The sequence below is a fragment of the Carassius carassius genome, chromosome 2, assembly GCF_963082965.1.
Source record: "Carassius carassius chromosome 2, fCarCar2.1, whole genome shotgun sequence".
Taxonomy (NCBI): domain Eukaryota; kingdom Metazoa; phylum Chordata; class Actinopteri; order Cypriniformes; family Cyprinidae; genus Carassius; species Carassius carassius.
The window spans coordinates 40,170,334-40,185,975 of NC_081756.1; the positions used below are offsets into that span (position 1 = coordinate 40,170,334).

The 15,642-nt window shown below is 39.2% G+C and overlaps 1 protein-coding gene across 10 annotated transcripts in view; it reads right to left on the reverse strand.

The window, feature by feature from the left end:
- Window positions 1–15,642, reverse strand: part of LOC132109609 (calcium/calmodulin-dependent protein kinase type II delta 1 chain) — a 177,966-nt gene that overhangs the window by 131,199 nt on the left and 31,125 nt on the right. The gene's annotated exons all lie outside the window — the stretch shown is intronic.

The following is a 15,642-nucleotide window of genomic DNA, read 5'->3' on the forward strand; positions in this document are numbered from 1 at the left end:
CCCTATATATGAAAACAGTTCTAAAATAGGCCATTCATTGAAGGTGCGCCTTATAATCCGGTGCGCTTTATAGTGTGGAAAATATGGTATTTCATTGTTTGCCAGTATAATAATAATAATAATAATAATAATAATAATAATAATACGGAAGCCACTTTTTTAATAAATCTTTATACAGTCTGCATTACCAACATGAATCTTGGCCAAACAGTATAAAATAAGCCAATTTGTTTAACCATAACACTGGCAACAACTCTCACTTAGAAGGCACACACTGTCCCTCATAACACATTGACCTAAAAACACTAAAAACAGAGACTATTACATAACTAAATGACCTTTTATCTTTGCAGTTAGAATGATTTTCACATAAATTAATCGTTATGGAATATGAATAACACCATTCCAAGTGATTGACTTTCCTGAAGCATATGTAACAAGAATAAGTGTTTATCCTGCATTGACATTTTTTTTGGCACCCGTAAAAATAAATACAAATCCTGTTCAGTGATGAAGCTTTATCTGTTGACACAAATTGTTTGCGATGTCATAACATTTTATCCTACCTGTCAGATTTTCCTACCAGGGTTTACTGTGCATGCGCACATCAATATTGCGTCCTTTTTCTCATGCTAAACAACAATATTTAATGTATCTTCATTTCTGTAAGGGAAGGTTTAGGGTTGGGGTAGGTTTAGACTTTAATAAAAACAATCGGAGAAAAAGAAAAGAAAAAATATTTGTTTATTTCCTGTAGCTGTATCCTTTCTAGCTACAACCGCGAATATAACACATAATTAATGTATATGCATTACTGTAAGGATAGGTTTAGGGCTGTGGTAGGTGTAGAAGAATATATACCATAACTTTACAGTAGCATTTTTAGTTGTTGCCATTGTACTTCCCACTGTCTTAGTGGGAGGTAGGAAAATCTGACAGGGTAGGACAAATTGACAAAACCGGGGTTAGCAGTCATCGTGTCCATGACGTGCGCTGCCTCTGACGTCCGATTTGTGACTAGGGCTCAGTGTGGTCGATTCAAAATCGATTCTCAAAGGCCATGAATCTATTTCTTTTTCCATATTTATTTCCGCAAACATTGAACGTAAGATTAACGTTAATCTAATTACAAGTCTGCTCCACTAGATGTCACACTCTTATTTGCCTTGTGCAATGTTACCAAGGAGCGAGAGGAGAACCTGTCATTCATTCATTCAGTGCTTAAAATAGCGGTTTAAGGTGGTTTGTCAACGTTGATGCCACCTTCACATAAAAAGTCAGAGGTATGGAAGCATTTTAGATTTCGTAAGCAAGATGATAGTGTTGTAGACAAGAACAAAGCATTTTTCATCTTGCATCAAAATTGTATTGTATTTATTTCACATAATTGTGTGCATTTGAAAATAAGAGATGGGTTCTGTTTTAATGTACCCAAGTGTACCTAAAATAAAAGAGTTTAATATACAGGTTTGTGGCTCTTAATTTCTTTTTATTAATTACCCAATTGTAAAGTTATGTTCACTGTTATTTTTTATAGATATAGTATTTGTATTAAATCTATATTTATTGAGTTGAATCGAGAATCGAGTATAGAAAATCTAATAGAGAATTGAAAATCTAATCGATTTGAGAGCTTGTGAATCGAAATCGAATCGATCTGGAACATCTGAATCGATACCCAGCCCTATTCGTGACCTAATGACTCTTTTGAACTGATTAATTTAATTAATAGTTAAAACAATGGATCTGTCCAACAATAAACTCACGAGACATCCCTGTCTGAATCAGTTTATAACACACAATTTACTCAACACCTTAAAAATTAGATCGTAAGTGTGTTTACCATTTAGCAAGAGTGGTTAGTAAGATTTAGCCTTAATAATTCACAGTATTTTATTTCATGTTATTTATATGACAATTGACTTGTTTGGTGTCGCGTCATAGCTGTGTGGGCAGAGTCTGTGTGGGGGATAACAGTCCTTTCCCCCCTCATTTGAAAAGCATGGTGTAGACTCAGAATGGCCTACATAAAATCATTTCTGCCACTCGACTGAGCAACATACATATAAAAACTGAGCCATATTGGGTCAGACTATCTGTACGGTATCTGTGACTAGACAAACAACCAGTGATTGTAATAACGGCGTTTAAAAGAACGGCGTTAGGTAACGACGTTATTTTTTCAGTAACGGGGTAATCTAACTAATAACTTTTCCCGTCGTTACAACGCCATTAACATTACTGGACGTTAAATGCGGTGCGTTACTAATATGCATCGATTGAATAAACTGTGCAATCTATGATTGCAACCTACGCAATCTGGCTCACACAGCTAGTGAGGAGGTGGGTTAATAACGAGATAAGCGATGGGCCAAGGCAGAGTCATGTGTTTCACGGTAGCCAATCAGAGCCAGTGTTTTTACACACATGCCAGCACACGCACCAGCTGCGCCGCGCCACACACACACAACAGCTAAGCAGAGACTCGCAGCAGCAACAGAGATGGCGAGTCAGGAGCAATGCGACGAAAAAATGGCATTTTCAAAGTGGAGATATAACCACTACTTTAAATTAATTGCGGTCAAAGGCAAGAATGTCCAAGTAATGTTTAAATTATGCCCAGGAGCGAATACTTTGTCGACATCCGTTGTAAGCAACTCTAATTTAATGAAGCATCTCAAAACGACACACGTGTCAACAAAGCTAGTGGCCAAAAACACTGATACCTCCACAACAGATGATAGCTCACCATCCACTAGCAAAGAAGGACTCGGAGCAAAGTCCTCCAAGCAGCAAAAACTAGATCTTTCTGCCTTACAACAAAGACCTATCATGACACAGGCTGAAGTCAACCGTATGATAGGCAGGTATGTTGTTAAGTATGTTGCCATTATCGACGGTGGAGGATGATTCATTCCGAACCATTATTGCTAAAATACCTAGGAAAGCAGGGGTCTGTAGGCCATGCTCAAAGACTTTTGCTAAATACCTAGATGCGGAGTATGCCAAAATGAACACAGAGCTTAAAAAGAGTTTTGAAGAGTTGGAGTTTTTGTCTACAACTGCAGATATTTGGACTGCACACAACCGCAGTTACCTCGGCATGACTGCCCACTGGTTAGATCCACACAGCCTAGAGCGAAAGAAAGCAGCCTTGGCCTGCAGACGTTTCAAGGGCCGTCATACGTATGAAAGCATTGCTACTGAACTGGACAATATCCACTCATCCTTTAGTATTTCTAACAAAATCACAGCTACTGTCACAGACAATGGTTCGAATTTTGTGAAAGCCTTTAAAGTTTACCAGCCCGTTCAGGGAGATGACTCTGGGAAGGAAGATGATGATGATGATGTGACTTTTGTCGACCTTCATGATGTCTTACAAGACATGAATGTGGAAGAGGGTGTGAAAGAGGATGTTGTGACTTTGCCACCACACCACAGATGTGCATTGCACACAGCAAACCTTATTTCATGCTCTGATGTGGACAAGTGGCTACTTTCAAGGTCAGACATAAAAGCTGTGTACAGATGTGCCACCTCCAAATGCACAGCTTTGTGGAACAAGGCCAGCCGTTCCACAGTGGCTGCAGAGATCGTGGATGAAGTCCTTGAAAGGAAGCTCCTTGTCCCATGTACGATCAGATGGAACTCCTTTCATGATGCCATTGCTCGTGTCTGTGAATTCCCAATCGCCGAGCTGAACACCATTTCCTACAATTTTGGGTTGAAGGCCATCACAGATCGGGAGTACCTGTTCCTCAGGGAATATAGCACAGTGATGAAGCCACTAACGGTAGCCCTTGACATTCTTCAGGGCGAAGACAACTGCTTCCATGGCACCCTTCTACCCACACTGGAGACATTGATCTCCAAGACCCTGGACTTGAAGACTGGCCTCCAAATCCTTGGTGACCTTCAAGAGGCTGTTGTCAAGGTAAATACATTGAATACATATTCTCATACATGAAATGTGTATTAATTATGAAATCAAAGTAAAATTAAATGTATATCTGTTAGATGTCTGTGTGTCTCTGTGTCTGTCTCTCTGTGTCTGTCTGTGTGTGTGTGTGTGTGTGTGTGTAAATGTAAATGTGTACCTTGAAATGCAATGTCAGTCACTTTGGATAAAAGTGTCTGCCAAATGCATTAATGTAATATGTGTGTATGTCTGTCTCATTTCAGGCAATAAGAAATAGATTTGCTGAGGTGTTGGAAAGTGAGACTGCCATCTTGGCTCTGGTGACACTGCCCAGATTTAAACTACGTTGGCTGCGGACACAGGAAAGGAAGGAGAAAGCCAAGGCATGTCTGCTGGCGGAATGCCGGAAAAGTGCACAAGAAGACCAGCCAACAGGTACCAATGCACCAACGCGCAGCCTCAGCACCGACTCAGCCATAGATGAATTCTTTTCCTTTGAGGATGAGGAGGACACCTCTGCTTCTGTGGAAAGCCAAGTCGCTGACTATTTAAAATCAGGAGCACAAGGGATGGACACTCTAAACGGATTCCCACTCATAAAAAAAATTTCAATCAAATACAATGCACCCACTCAATCCAGTGCCCCAGTAGAGAGACTATTTAGCCTGGGGAAGCTGATTTTCACCCCAAAGAGAAACAGGCTGACAGACAAGAGGTTTGAAATGCTGCTGCTTCTTAGATACAATCAGTGGTTTGAAGGGTAGGATGGTTAGGCTACATGGATCAGTTGGATACAAAACGGACACATGAATAGATGAGTTTGGATGGGTAGATGAATACCTAGGAGCTGAAGTTCAATCTTTAAATGCACTTCATATTGTTAAACTGTTTACTTTTTTAATGAAGATAAAGAAATACAGCAGCCTATGTCTTACTATTTATCTCAGTTTGTTAGAGTTTGATTTATTTAATTTGCTACAGTTACTGCAAACACACTTTATATTATTTACTGTTTACTTTTGAAGAAAATACTTAAAGTACAGAATGTCTACCAGACCAGTTGTCTGACATTGGGAGTTTGATTTATTTAATTGAGAATAAGACTACGGAGCTAAACACACTTTTTTGTTGTTTAAAAGTTTACTTTTGTTGTGAACAAAACACTTGGAAGAACAGGTTGTTTACTTGACCAGTTGTCTCAGGTTGAGAGAGTTTGCAGGATAAAACCCTTGCTGTCTGTTGACGTGCAATAAATATCTAAAGTTATGTACAAACACCTGTCTGTTCTACTCATTTCAACTGATTTGTGAAAATGGCAAAAAAGCAAAAAACAAATTATTTTACACATAGCAAATTTTTTTTTTTTTTTTAAGTAACGCAAATAGTTACTTTCCCTGGTAACGAGTTACTTTCATTATAGAGTAATTCAGTTACTAACTCAGTTACTTTTTGGAACAAGTAGTGAGTAACTATAACTAATTACTTTTTTAAAGTAACGTTCCCAACACTGCAAACAACCCAACGGAATGGACAAAGGTGTCATTTCCCAACATTTTCTGTTACCTAATGAAGCAAGAGACCGCTTACTACAAGCCTATACGAGAACGATACGGCTTGTGAAAAGTAAACATTTGATGTTTTGTTTTGATTAATTTTAATAAAGTGATAAAGATTTAAGTAAAAGTCTGTCATACTTTATTATGGATATTAAAAATATTTGTAACATTGACAAAACGAGTCCAGTGAAGTGCCTTGAAATGCGCAGCATTATGTGGTGTATGCTGCAGCTGCCTAATAATTTTCACAAATACATGCCGTAAAATAAATATATAACATGAACATTTGTATATTAAAAATTATGAAAAATGTATAATTTTGAAAATTATAAAATGTATAAAAAATGAAAATATGTATATGAAAAAAACATGGTTATTGGTTACTAGTTAAACCATGATAAAAACAACGTTTTGCTACACTAACCATAGTTTAACCATGGTATTTGTAGTAAAACTGTGGTCATAGGCTATAATTGGTAATAAAAACGGCAATATATATACAGTACAGACCAAAAGTTTGGAAACATTACTATTTTGAATGTTTTTGAAAGAAGTTTCTTCTGCTCATCAAGCCTACATTTATTTAATCAAAAATACAGAAAAAAAATTTAATATTGTGATTTATTATTACAATTTAAAATAATTGTTTTTAAATTTATTATACTTTAAATTATCATTTATTTCTGTTGATGCAAAGCTGAATTTTTAGGATCATTATCACATGATCCTTTAGGAATCATTCTAATATGCTGATTCATTATCAAAGTTGGAAACAGTTCTGCTGCTTAATATTTTTTCATAACATGTGATACTTTTTTAGGATACTTTTATGAATAAAAAGTAAAAAAAAAAAAAAGAAGCTATGTTTTTAAACTATAAATATTTTGTAATAACAATATACACTACTGGTCAGTAATTTGGGGTCAGTAATTTTTTTTCTTTCTTTTTTTAAAATAAAATCAATAATTTTATTCAGCAAGGATGTGTTAAATTGATAAAAAGTGATAGTAAAGAAAATATATTATTAGAATATATATTATTAGAATTTTTTTTTTATTTTGAATAAATGCAGTTCTTTTTAACCTTTTATTCATCAAATATATTAGACAGCAGAACTGTTTCCAACACTCATAATAAATCAGAATATTAGAATGATTTCTAAATGATCATGTGATAGACTGGATGTTACATGTGACACTGAAGGCTGGAGTAATGATGCTGAAAATTCAGCTTTGCATCACAGGAATAAATTATTTTTTTAAAGTATATTCAAATAGAAAATTATTATTTTAAGTTGTAATAATATTTCACAATATTGCTGTTTTTCTGTATTTTTGATCAAATAAATGCAGGCTTGATGAGCAGAAGAAACTTCTTTCAAAAACATTAAAAATAGTAATGTTTCCAAACTTTTGGTCTGTACTGTATATATATATATATATATATATATAAGGAGGCCCCCGCCTCCTTGATTTTGTCCCCCCTCCCCTCGCGTGTACAGAACTAGTCTAAAAAAAAAAAAAAGTCTAAAAAAAAAAAAAAAGGACAACTGGCTCCATTATATGGAGATACTTCAGTTTTAAGGCAATGGGGCGAACAGCAGGCAGATGTCTACTGTAGGGCCCAATGAGTAGGTCATTGCACTTACATCAAATCGCTATATGGACTAATATTTGCAAATTGTAAGCCGGAAAAGTCTATTTAAATATGAATCCTGCATGTTCTGCGTGTCTGTGTTAATGAATGGCGCAGAAGCGCAGCTTCGTCTATTACACACACTGAAACGCGTGTGATTTCAGCGTCTTTCCTCTCACTAAATGAGGACGTAAACACATGAAGAACATCTCAAGAACTGCACTGAGAGTCACTTCATGAGCATTTGACCGTTTGATTTGAGTAAAACTAGCGTCATATATCACATCATAGACTGTAGTATCACATACACAGAACTGTAACGGTAAACCCATCAAAATAAAAGTATTTGCCAGAAATCTATTACTATTGTTCAGCAGAATGTACATAGCCCACTTCTACTGCTATTAAAATGAAAGGAACATCATTTTTTAAGGAATAATCACACAACATTTTTTCCATGTTTTAATTTTAATAGTAAATCCCCTTTGTTTACCCAAAAAATAAAGTTTGCTTAATTTAAAATAATTAAAAGATAAATTAAATGAATGTTTTATGCCTTCATTTGATAACAAGGAAAATGTAAATACACAGAATTTCCGAAGGGAAAAAACATTTCACATAAGGCTATTTTAAGATTTTTTTAAAAACTAATTAAGTTGTTTATGCATTTAAATAATTACACATGCTAAAACACAGAATTAGGTAACAATAAAACATATGGTGAAGAAAAAAAATTAACGTTTCCTAGAGCCCTACACGTAATATTTGGCATATTTGTTTTTTCGCAGTAGTTTTTGAGGGGTTATTTTTCCTGTAAAGATATCGAGATATATATATCGTATATCAAGATATAACAAAATATATCGAGATATATTTTTTGTTCTATATCGCCCAGTCCTAGCTACACATTCCAAAAAAGTTGGGACAGGTAGCAATAAGAGGCCGGAAAAATTAAATGTACATACAAGGAACAGCTGGAGGACCATTTTGCAACTTATTAGGTCAATTAGCAACATGATTGGGTATAAAAAGAGCCTCTGAGAGTGGCAGTGACTCTCAGAAGTCAAAATGGGCAGAGGATCAACAATTTTCCCAATGCTGCGGCGAAAAATAGTGGAGCAATATCAAAAAGGAGTTTCTCAGAGAAAAAAATGCAAAGAGTTTGAAGAATTTATCATCATCTACAGTTCATAATATCATCCAAAAATTCAGAGAATCTGGAACAATCTCTGTGTGTAAGGGTCAAAGCCGGAAAACCATACTGGATGTCCGTGATCTTCGGGCCCTTAGACGACACTGCATCACATACAGGAATGCTACTGTAATGGAAATCACAACATGGACTCAGGAATACTTCCAGAAAACATTGTCGGTGAACACAATCCACCGTGCCATTCGCCGTTGCTGGCTAAAACTCTATAGGTCAAAAAGAAGCCATATCTAAACATGATCAGGAAGCGCAGGCGTTTTCTCTGGGCCAAGGCTCATTTAAAATGGACTGTGGCAAAGTGGAAAACTGTTCTGTGGTCAGATGAATCAAAAACTTAAATTCTTCTTGGAAAACTGGGACGCCATGTCATCCGGACTAAAGAGGACAAGCACAACCCAAGTTCTTATCAGCCTGCATCTCTGATGGTATGGGGTTGTGTGGCATGGGCAGCTTACACATGTGGAAAGGCACCATCAATGCTGAAAGGTATATCCAAATTCTAGAACAACATATGCTCCCATCCAGATGTCGTCTCTTTCAGGGAAGACCTTGCATTTTCCAGCATGACAATAACAGACCACATACTGAATCAATTACAACATCATGGCTGCGTAGAAGGATCCAGGTACTGCAATGACCAGCCTGCAGTCCAGATCTTTCACCCATAGAAAACATTTGGCACATCATAAAGAGGAAGATGCGACAAAGACCTAAGACAGTTGAGCAACTAGAAGCCTGTATTAGACAAGAATGGGACAACATTCCTATTCCTAAACTTGAGCAACTTGTCTCCTCAGTCCCCAGACGTTTGCAGACTGTTATAAAAAGAAGAGGGGATGACACACAGTGGTAAACATGGCCTTGTCCCAACTTTTTTGAGATGTGTTGATGACATGAAATTTAAAATCCACTTATTTTTCCCTTAAAATGATACATTTTCTCAGTTTAAACATTTGATATGTCATCTATGTTGTATAGTGAATAAAATATTTACATTTGAAACTCGTCTCCTCAGTCCCCAGACGCTTGCAGGCTGTTATAAAAAGAAGAGGGGATGCCACACAGTGGTAAACATGACCTTGTCCCAAAGAAGAGATTTCGCAGAGAGAAATGCCTGCTGGCACTCATCAGTCTAACTGAAACAAACTTTAGGACTACACAGTTGAGTTATGGGGCAACAACACTCGAGAATGTTTTGCAAAAAACACCAGTAGTATCCAACCATCCCCAGGAATCTACGCAGCTCTCTCCTCGTAGTAGGTACCGGATAGCTAAGGACAGAGGCCAATTTTCCATCCAATGGCCATACCTGACCAATCCACACCTGCTTCCCTAAATATGTAACAGAAGTAATAGAAGTAATTAACATTTCTTGAGGTTTAATGCTAAGAAAGCAGCTGTTAAATGTCAAAACACGTCATATAAGGTCAACAGGTGTTCATCCCATGTAGACGAATAAATGACTACATCATCCAAATAAATATTACAATTAGGAACCCTGCCTAAGACCGTTGACATCAAACGTTGAAATGTTGCCGGTGCATTTTGCAGGCCGAATGCCATTCGCGTATATTGCAGGAAAGCGACAGGGGTTACAAACGTGGAGACCTCAGAAGCGCGTTCAGTTAGAGGTACCTGCCAATAGCCTTTCAGCAGGTCTAACTTAGTGATATTTTGCACCCCCAAGATTGTCAATACAATCATAAATACACGGTAACAGAAAAGTATCAGCCACAGTGACAGAATTGACTTCTTAAAGCCAGGGCAAAAGTGAAAAGACCCATCAGCCTTTGGTACCAGAACGCACAGCGAGCTCCATGGACTATGGCTCGGAACAGCGAAACCATTCTGTAATAAAAATCCAACTTCGTTCTTCATCGCTTCTCTCTTACCTCTCTTACCTCTTACCTCTCTTAATACTTCTCTTGGACAACGATAAGGATGTTGCTTGAGTGGTAATGCACTGCTGACCTCGATGTCATGCTGAATGATATTAGTACCAGTAGGAACGTCATTGAATAAACTCGGAAAACTGTCTATTCGATCGTTAAATAGGAGAGCTGAGAGGAAAGCAAAGATAAAACTTCTGAGTGTTCAAAACATCCTCCTTTTAAAACTAACCATAGGTACAGTACATTCAACCCATTGTCCTCCGTGTCGGTAGGCAAGGTATAAGTTAGTGATGAAACACATTCAGGGGTTAACTCAGTCACCGGTTCACATGCCAAACCCTCAGCGGTGTTCCCTTTTGGTTCAAAACAACATAAATATGGTTTCAACATATTGACGTGACCTAAACGAGTTTTTCGCCTCCGTTCTGGAGTGTATAAGATGTAATCAGTTTCACTCAACTTACTTTTGATCACATAGGGGCTGGAAAAACGCACAGAGAGTGGACCCAGGAATGGGAAACAGCACTAAAACTTTCTCTCCTGGCAGAAAATTATGCACAACTGCCTTTCGATCAAAGTGTTTCTTCATTTTCTTTTGTGAGAGACAGTGCTTCCTTCGCCACAGTACAAGCGTTACGCAAGCACTCACGAGTACGTGATACAAAATCAAGGACGATAGTCTTCGCGAAAGAAACCTGTACAGAGGAATTCCTCCTTCAACATCTTTAAAGGTCCACAGACATTATGCCCGAACACGAGCTCTGGCAGGCTAAACCCAAGCGAGTCCTGTCGCACCTCAAGCACCGCAAATAAGACTAATGGAACTCCATCGTCCCACTCATTCCCAGTCTCTATACAATACTTGCGCAGCACAGATTTTAATGTTTGATGCAATCTCTCTAAAGCCCCTTGCGAATCAGGATAATAGGCACTCGACACGACATGAGACACGCCACTTTAATGAGTTACAAAACATGCGAGACACGAAATTTGAACCCTGATCAGTTTGAACGGTTTTCGGCAACCCAAAAGTTGTAAAAAACGTTGTTAAAGCTTTAGTTGCAGACTTAGCCATTATGTTCCGTTACACGATGGCTTATGGAAAATGTGTTGCTACACACATGATTGTCAATAAATATTGACAACCAGACTTAGCACCAGGAAGTGGGCCCACACAATCAACGAGAACATGCTCAAATGGTTCGCCGACTGCAGGAATAGGACAGAGAGGAGCAAGTGGTACACCTGATTAGGTTTTCCACTGACCTGACAAATATGTCTGTGACGAGTGGGGTGGGACCGAGAGACATGGGAACATAGCGAGGCCGGTGGAGTGATTGGAGATGAGCGACACCTGCTCGACCCACCTGTCTCGAGTCCCATGGAGGGGAGTGAGTTGCCGGGGATGGGCGAGCTCGCTGCCGGCCGCCCGAGATGTGGAGGGGCGGCTTCCGTCCGTAAGGGAGCAGAGGAGTCGGCGCCGTTCGCCAGGGGGCCGGAGCCTGCTGCCTCCGTGAAGGAATCCGGAGGAGCAGGGAACGGGGGACTCCTGCCGGCTGCCCAAAACCGGAGGAGCCGTTGTGTCATGCCGTCCGCCGAGGGCCGTCCAGTGCCACCGCCAGGCATCGCGGAGGAGATCACCCAGCTGGTGGAGGGCCGAGCAGCAGTGCGTCTGAGAACCGTCTAGACCGTCTAGTAGAGCGCAGTCTCGAGGGTACCCCCTGGCCTGCGAGGGGTGATGGGGGTATGTGACGAGTGGGGTGGGGCCGAGAGCAAACAGAGCGAGGCTGGTGGAGTGATTGGAGATGAGCGACACCTGCTCGACCCACCGGTCTCGAGTCCCACGGAGGAGATGGAAGGATATAAAACTGGAGCGACGACAGTGAAGGACGAGAGAGGACCAGGCCTGGGTTTTAGTTTGTATTTGCTTTTTATTTGTGCGCGTCAGTCGTCCGTGAGGGGCTGACACACTTTTTTGTGTTTATTTTGTAATTAAAACTCTGTTTGATTGTCCGCCGGTTCCCGCCTCCTTCTTCCCGTTGATTATGAAGGTTTTAATCGTTACAGTGGTGCCGAAGCCCGGGAGAAGGAGGGACATGCTGCTGAAGATCCCTTGTCGCTGTGGAGAATCCGCGGTGCCATCGAGCAGGCGAGGAAGTATGGAGTAGTGCTGTTGTTTCCGTTTTAAGATTCGACAGTCAGCCATCATATGTCCCATTTTGTGACAATAACCGCACTATTAGACTTCGGACTGGTAGGAACCCATCTATTTTTTGAATCAGAAAGATTTTCATTTTCTTTTGATGAGGGACCCCCAGAATCAGACGAATACTTAATAAACACAGTTTTGTGCATTAATGCATACTCGTCAGCTAACACAGCAGCCAGTTGTACCGTGCTGACTTTTTGTTCATTTAAGTACAATGCAGTGCATTCTGGAACACAGTTTTTAAATTCTTCAATCAGCAAAAGTTCTCGCAAAGAATTATAGTCAGTTACCTTTCACGCTTTGATCCACAGATCAAATAAAATGCCCTTTTCACAAACAAACTCGACATAAGTAGACGTGACCTTCTTTGTGGTATGAAATCGCTGTCGATAATGCTCAAGCACCAATTCATATGCCCGTAGAATTGCAGTTTTCACGGCATCGTACTGCATGCTTTCCTCTAACGAGAGAGATGCACACACCTCTTGTGCCTTACCCGATAGTTAGTTTACGAAACTTCAAGCAACAGCAACTCATTCAAAAACTTGAAAATACGTTTCAACTTCCTTCTCATGGAAGGGTGGAACAATAGAGATATTTTTAACCACATCAAAATGTGGTTTAAAACTACTAACTACTGGTGATGCCTCTGTAGAAAGTGAAAGAGGTTCAAATTTACCTACCTCCACACCAACCCCAATCAATAGAGTGACTGGATCATCAATCGACACACGTAAGGGAGGACTTCCTGCAGCCGGTGCCGCCAACTCCGCTGCTTCGACAGGAACAGTCTCCATAGAAGGAAATACCCCCTTGTTATTCAAACTAGCCACTAAACAAGCTTTTAACACTTCTTTACGCAGTGTTCTAGAGATAGAAATCTCATGTTGAGCAAGAAGAAACAAATAATTTTTCCGACATGTCTCTAATACTTCAACACTAGGTTGATCTATAAATTGACTTAACTCAAACGTTGCCATCCAAAAAACAAAACAAAAAAACATATAAGCAATAAGGAATAGTCCAACGCACTCCGGACCTACTTACCTAACCATCAATATAACTATAACCTAACTAGTCTTCAGAGGGTACTGATTAAGAGATTACTCTCTCTCCCGGAATACCTCCAAAAAAACAACAAACTAAAATAATAAAGAAAACAATAAACAGCAGACCGTCGTCAGGACTGGTGCTAAACACAGCCCTGCTGGCTCACTCTTTCTAAGCAGAGAATACGTGAATCTTCCCCAATCCGCTCTACAGAATCCAATTAGATCAATCAAATCAACCTTAAAAGAAAAATCGTGACAAGATCCCGGATGAGCCCCCATTTATGTTACAAACCCCTGTTATAAGATGCTTGTTGATGTCATGAGTCCGGACCCGGTGGTCCTCCCTCTCACCACCATAGGAAACCACTTCCATTCTCCCGGACTCATCACCTTCACTCTACACACCTGGTTCACTCTGCACACCTGTTCACATACTCATACACACAGCTGTTCCCCATTTGTTCACGAGTATATAGTTTTGTCTCACACACCACTCTGTCTGGCTGCATTAATCGTTGTTTGTGTAAACCGTGTTTCTGATGCTTGCATTTCGGCTTGTTCCCTGTTATCCGTTTCTGTTTTGTTTTTGCCTTGTTGGCCTTTTTGTTCTTGTTATAATTAAAAGATATTTCCCTGCGTTTGGACCCAGACCCTTTTTCTTCCTCGGCGCATCCTACCGCGGCGTGACAGTTGAGAAAGGGGTCCACAACATAAAAGGGAGACACGAGGCCAAGAGCACTTAAACCATTTATTATAGGACTAATAAATGATTACCCAAACTCACATCTCTCATTCATCTCAACTCGCCACATGTAACAATAACACTTAGACTATACCAAAGTCAAAGAATATACTTAACAGACACTGACAAATAGATCAAACCAAAAGAACATTAAATAGAACACAGCTTTCTTCAATGCCTGGCTGGGCATCATGTTGCGCATGGAATTCACCGCTGCATGTCTCATTCTGGTTCACACTTCTCTTATATACTCTAGCAGGAGCCATCAGAGCAACAGGACACAGGTGTGCAGGGGGCAGAGCCTAACACTCAGAAGAGAAAAGACTAATCAGATCACAAACAAATACACACAAAATACAAATACAACACTCAGAAGGCTTAGGCCGTAACAGCCTATCTGTACTACCTGCTCAGTGATATCTCCGGTAGTCCATCTGTTTATTAGTCATATACATCTTCAGATCATAATTTTTTTTGTTTTTGTTTTTTTACTTATTAGAGATACAGAACGGCAAACAGCAACTTTTCGGCACTGCACCAAGAAAAAAATGAATCGAAATCTTCACAAAAACTAAAGATCAATCGCCTAATAAGGTCTCTGCGCGTTAATTCGAATGGTTTGTTTACCCCCACGGAATAGACGGTTATGATGTTTTTGTGGGCGCTCCCACCAATGCATAACAACTCAGTGTAGGCCTATATTGTAAATGGGCTATAAAATCATTTCGTTTAGACTGGAGGTGAAACCAGACCAAAGCACAAAGCAAGCTGTTGTTATCTAGCTGCTAATTTTATTCAACTGTATATGGTAGAAAAGTATGAGCAACAAAGTGTAAACATTGACCAGTTCTTCATTTATTTTTTTTATTTTTATTTTTCTAATTAACTACTTTGGTAATGGTGACATTTAAATGTAAATTAGTTGTAAGCACTTTGTTTAACTATGTCTTGACAGTGATTATTTTAATATTTTATGAATTAATAGGATAAGCAAAATTGACAAACTGTTTCTCTGCATTTGTTTAAAATGTACAGTCGTGGCCAAAAGTTTTGAGAATTACATAAATATTAGTTTTCAAAATGTTTGCTGCTAAACTGCTTTTAGATATTTGTTTCAGTTGTTTCTGTGATGTACTGAAATATAATTACAAGCACTTCATACGTTTCGAAGGCTTTTATCGACAATTACTTGACATTTATGCAAAGAGTCAGTATTTGCAGTGTTGGTCCTTCTTTTTCAGGACCTCTGCAATTCAACTGGGCATGCTCTCAATCAACTTCTGGGCCAAATCCTGACTAATAGCAACCCATTCTTTCATAATCACTTCTTGGAGTTTGTCAGAATTAGTGGGTTTTTTGTTTGTCCACCCGCCTCTTGAGGATTTACCACAAGTTCTCAATGGGATTAAGATCTGGGGAGTTTC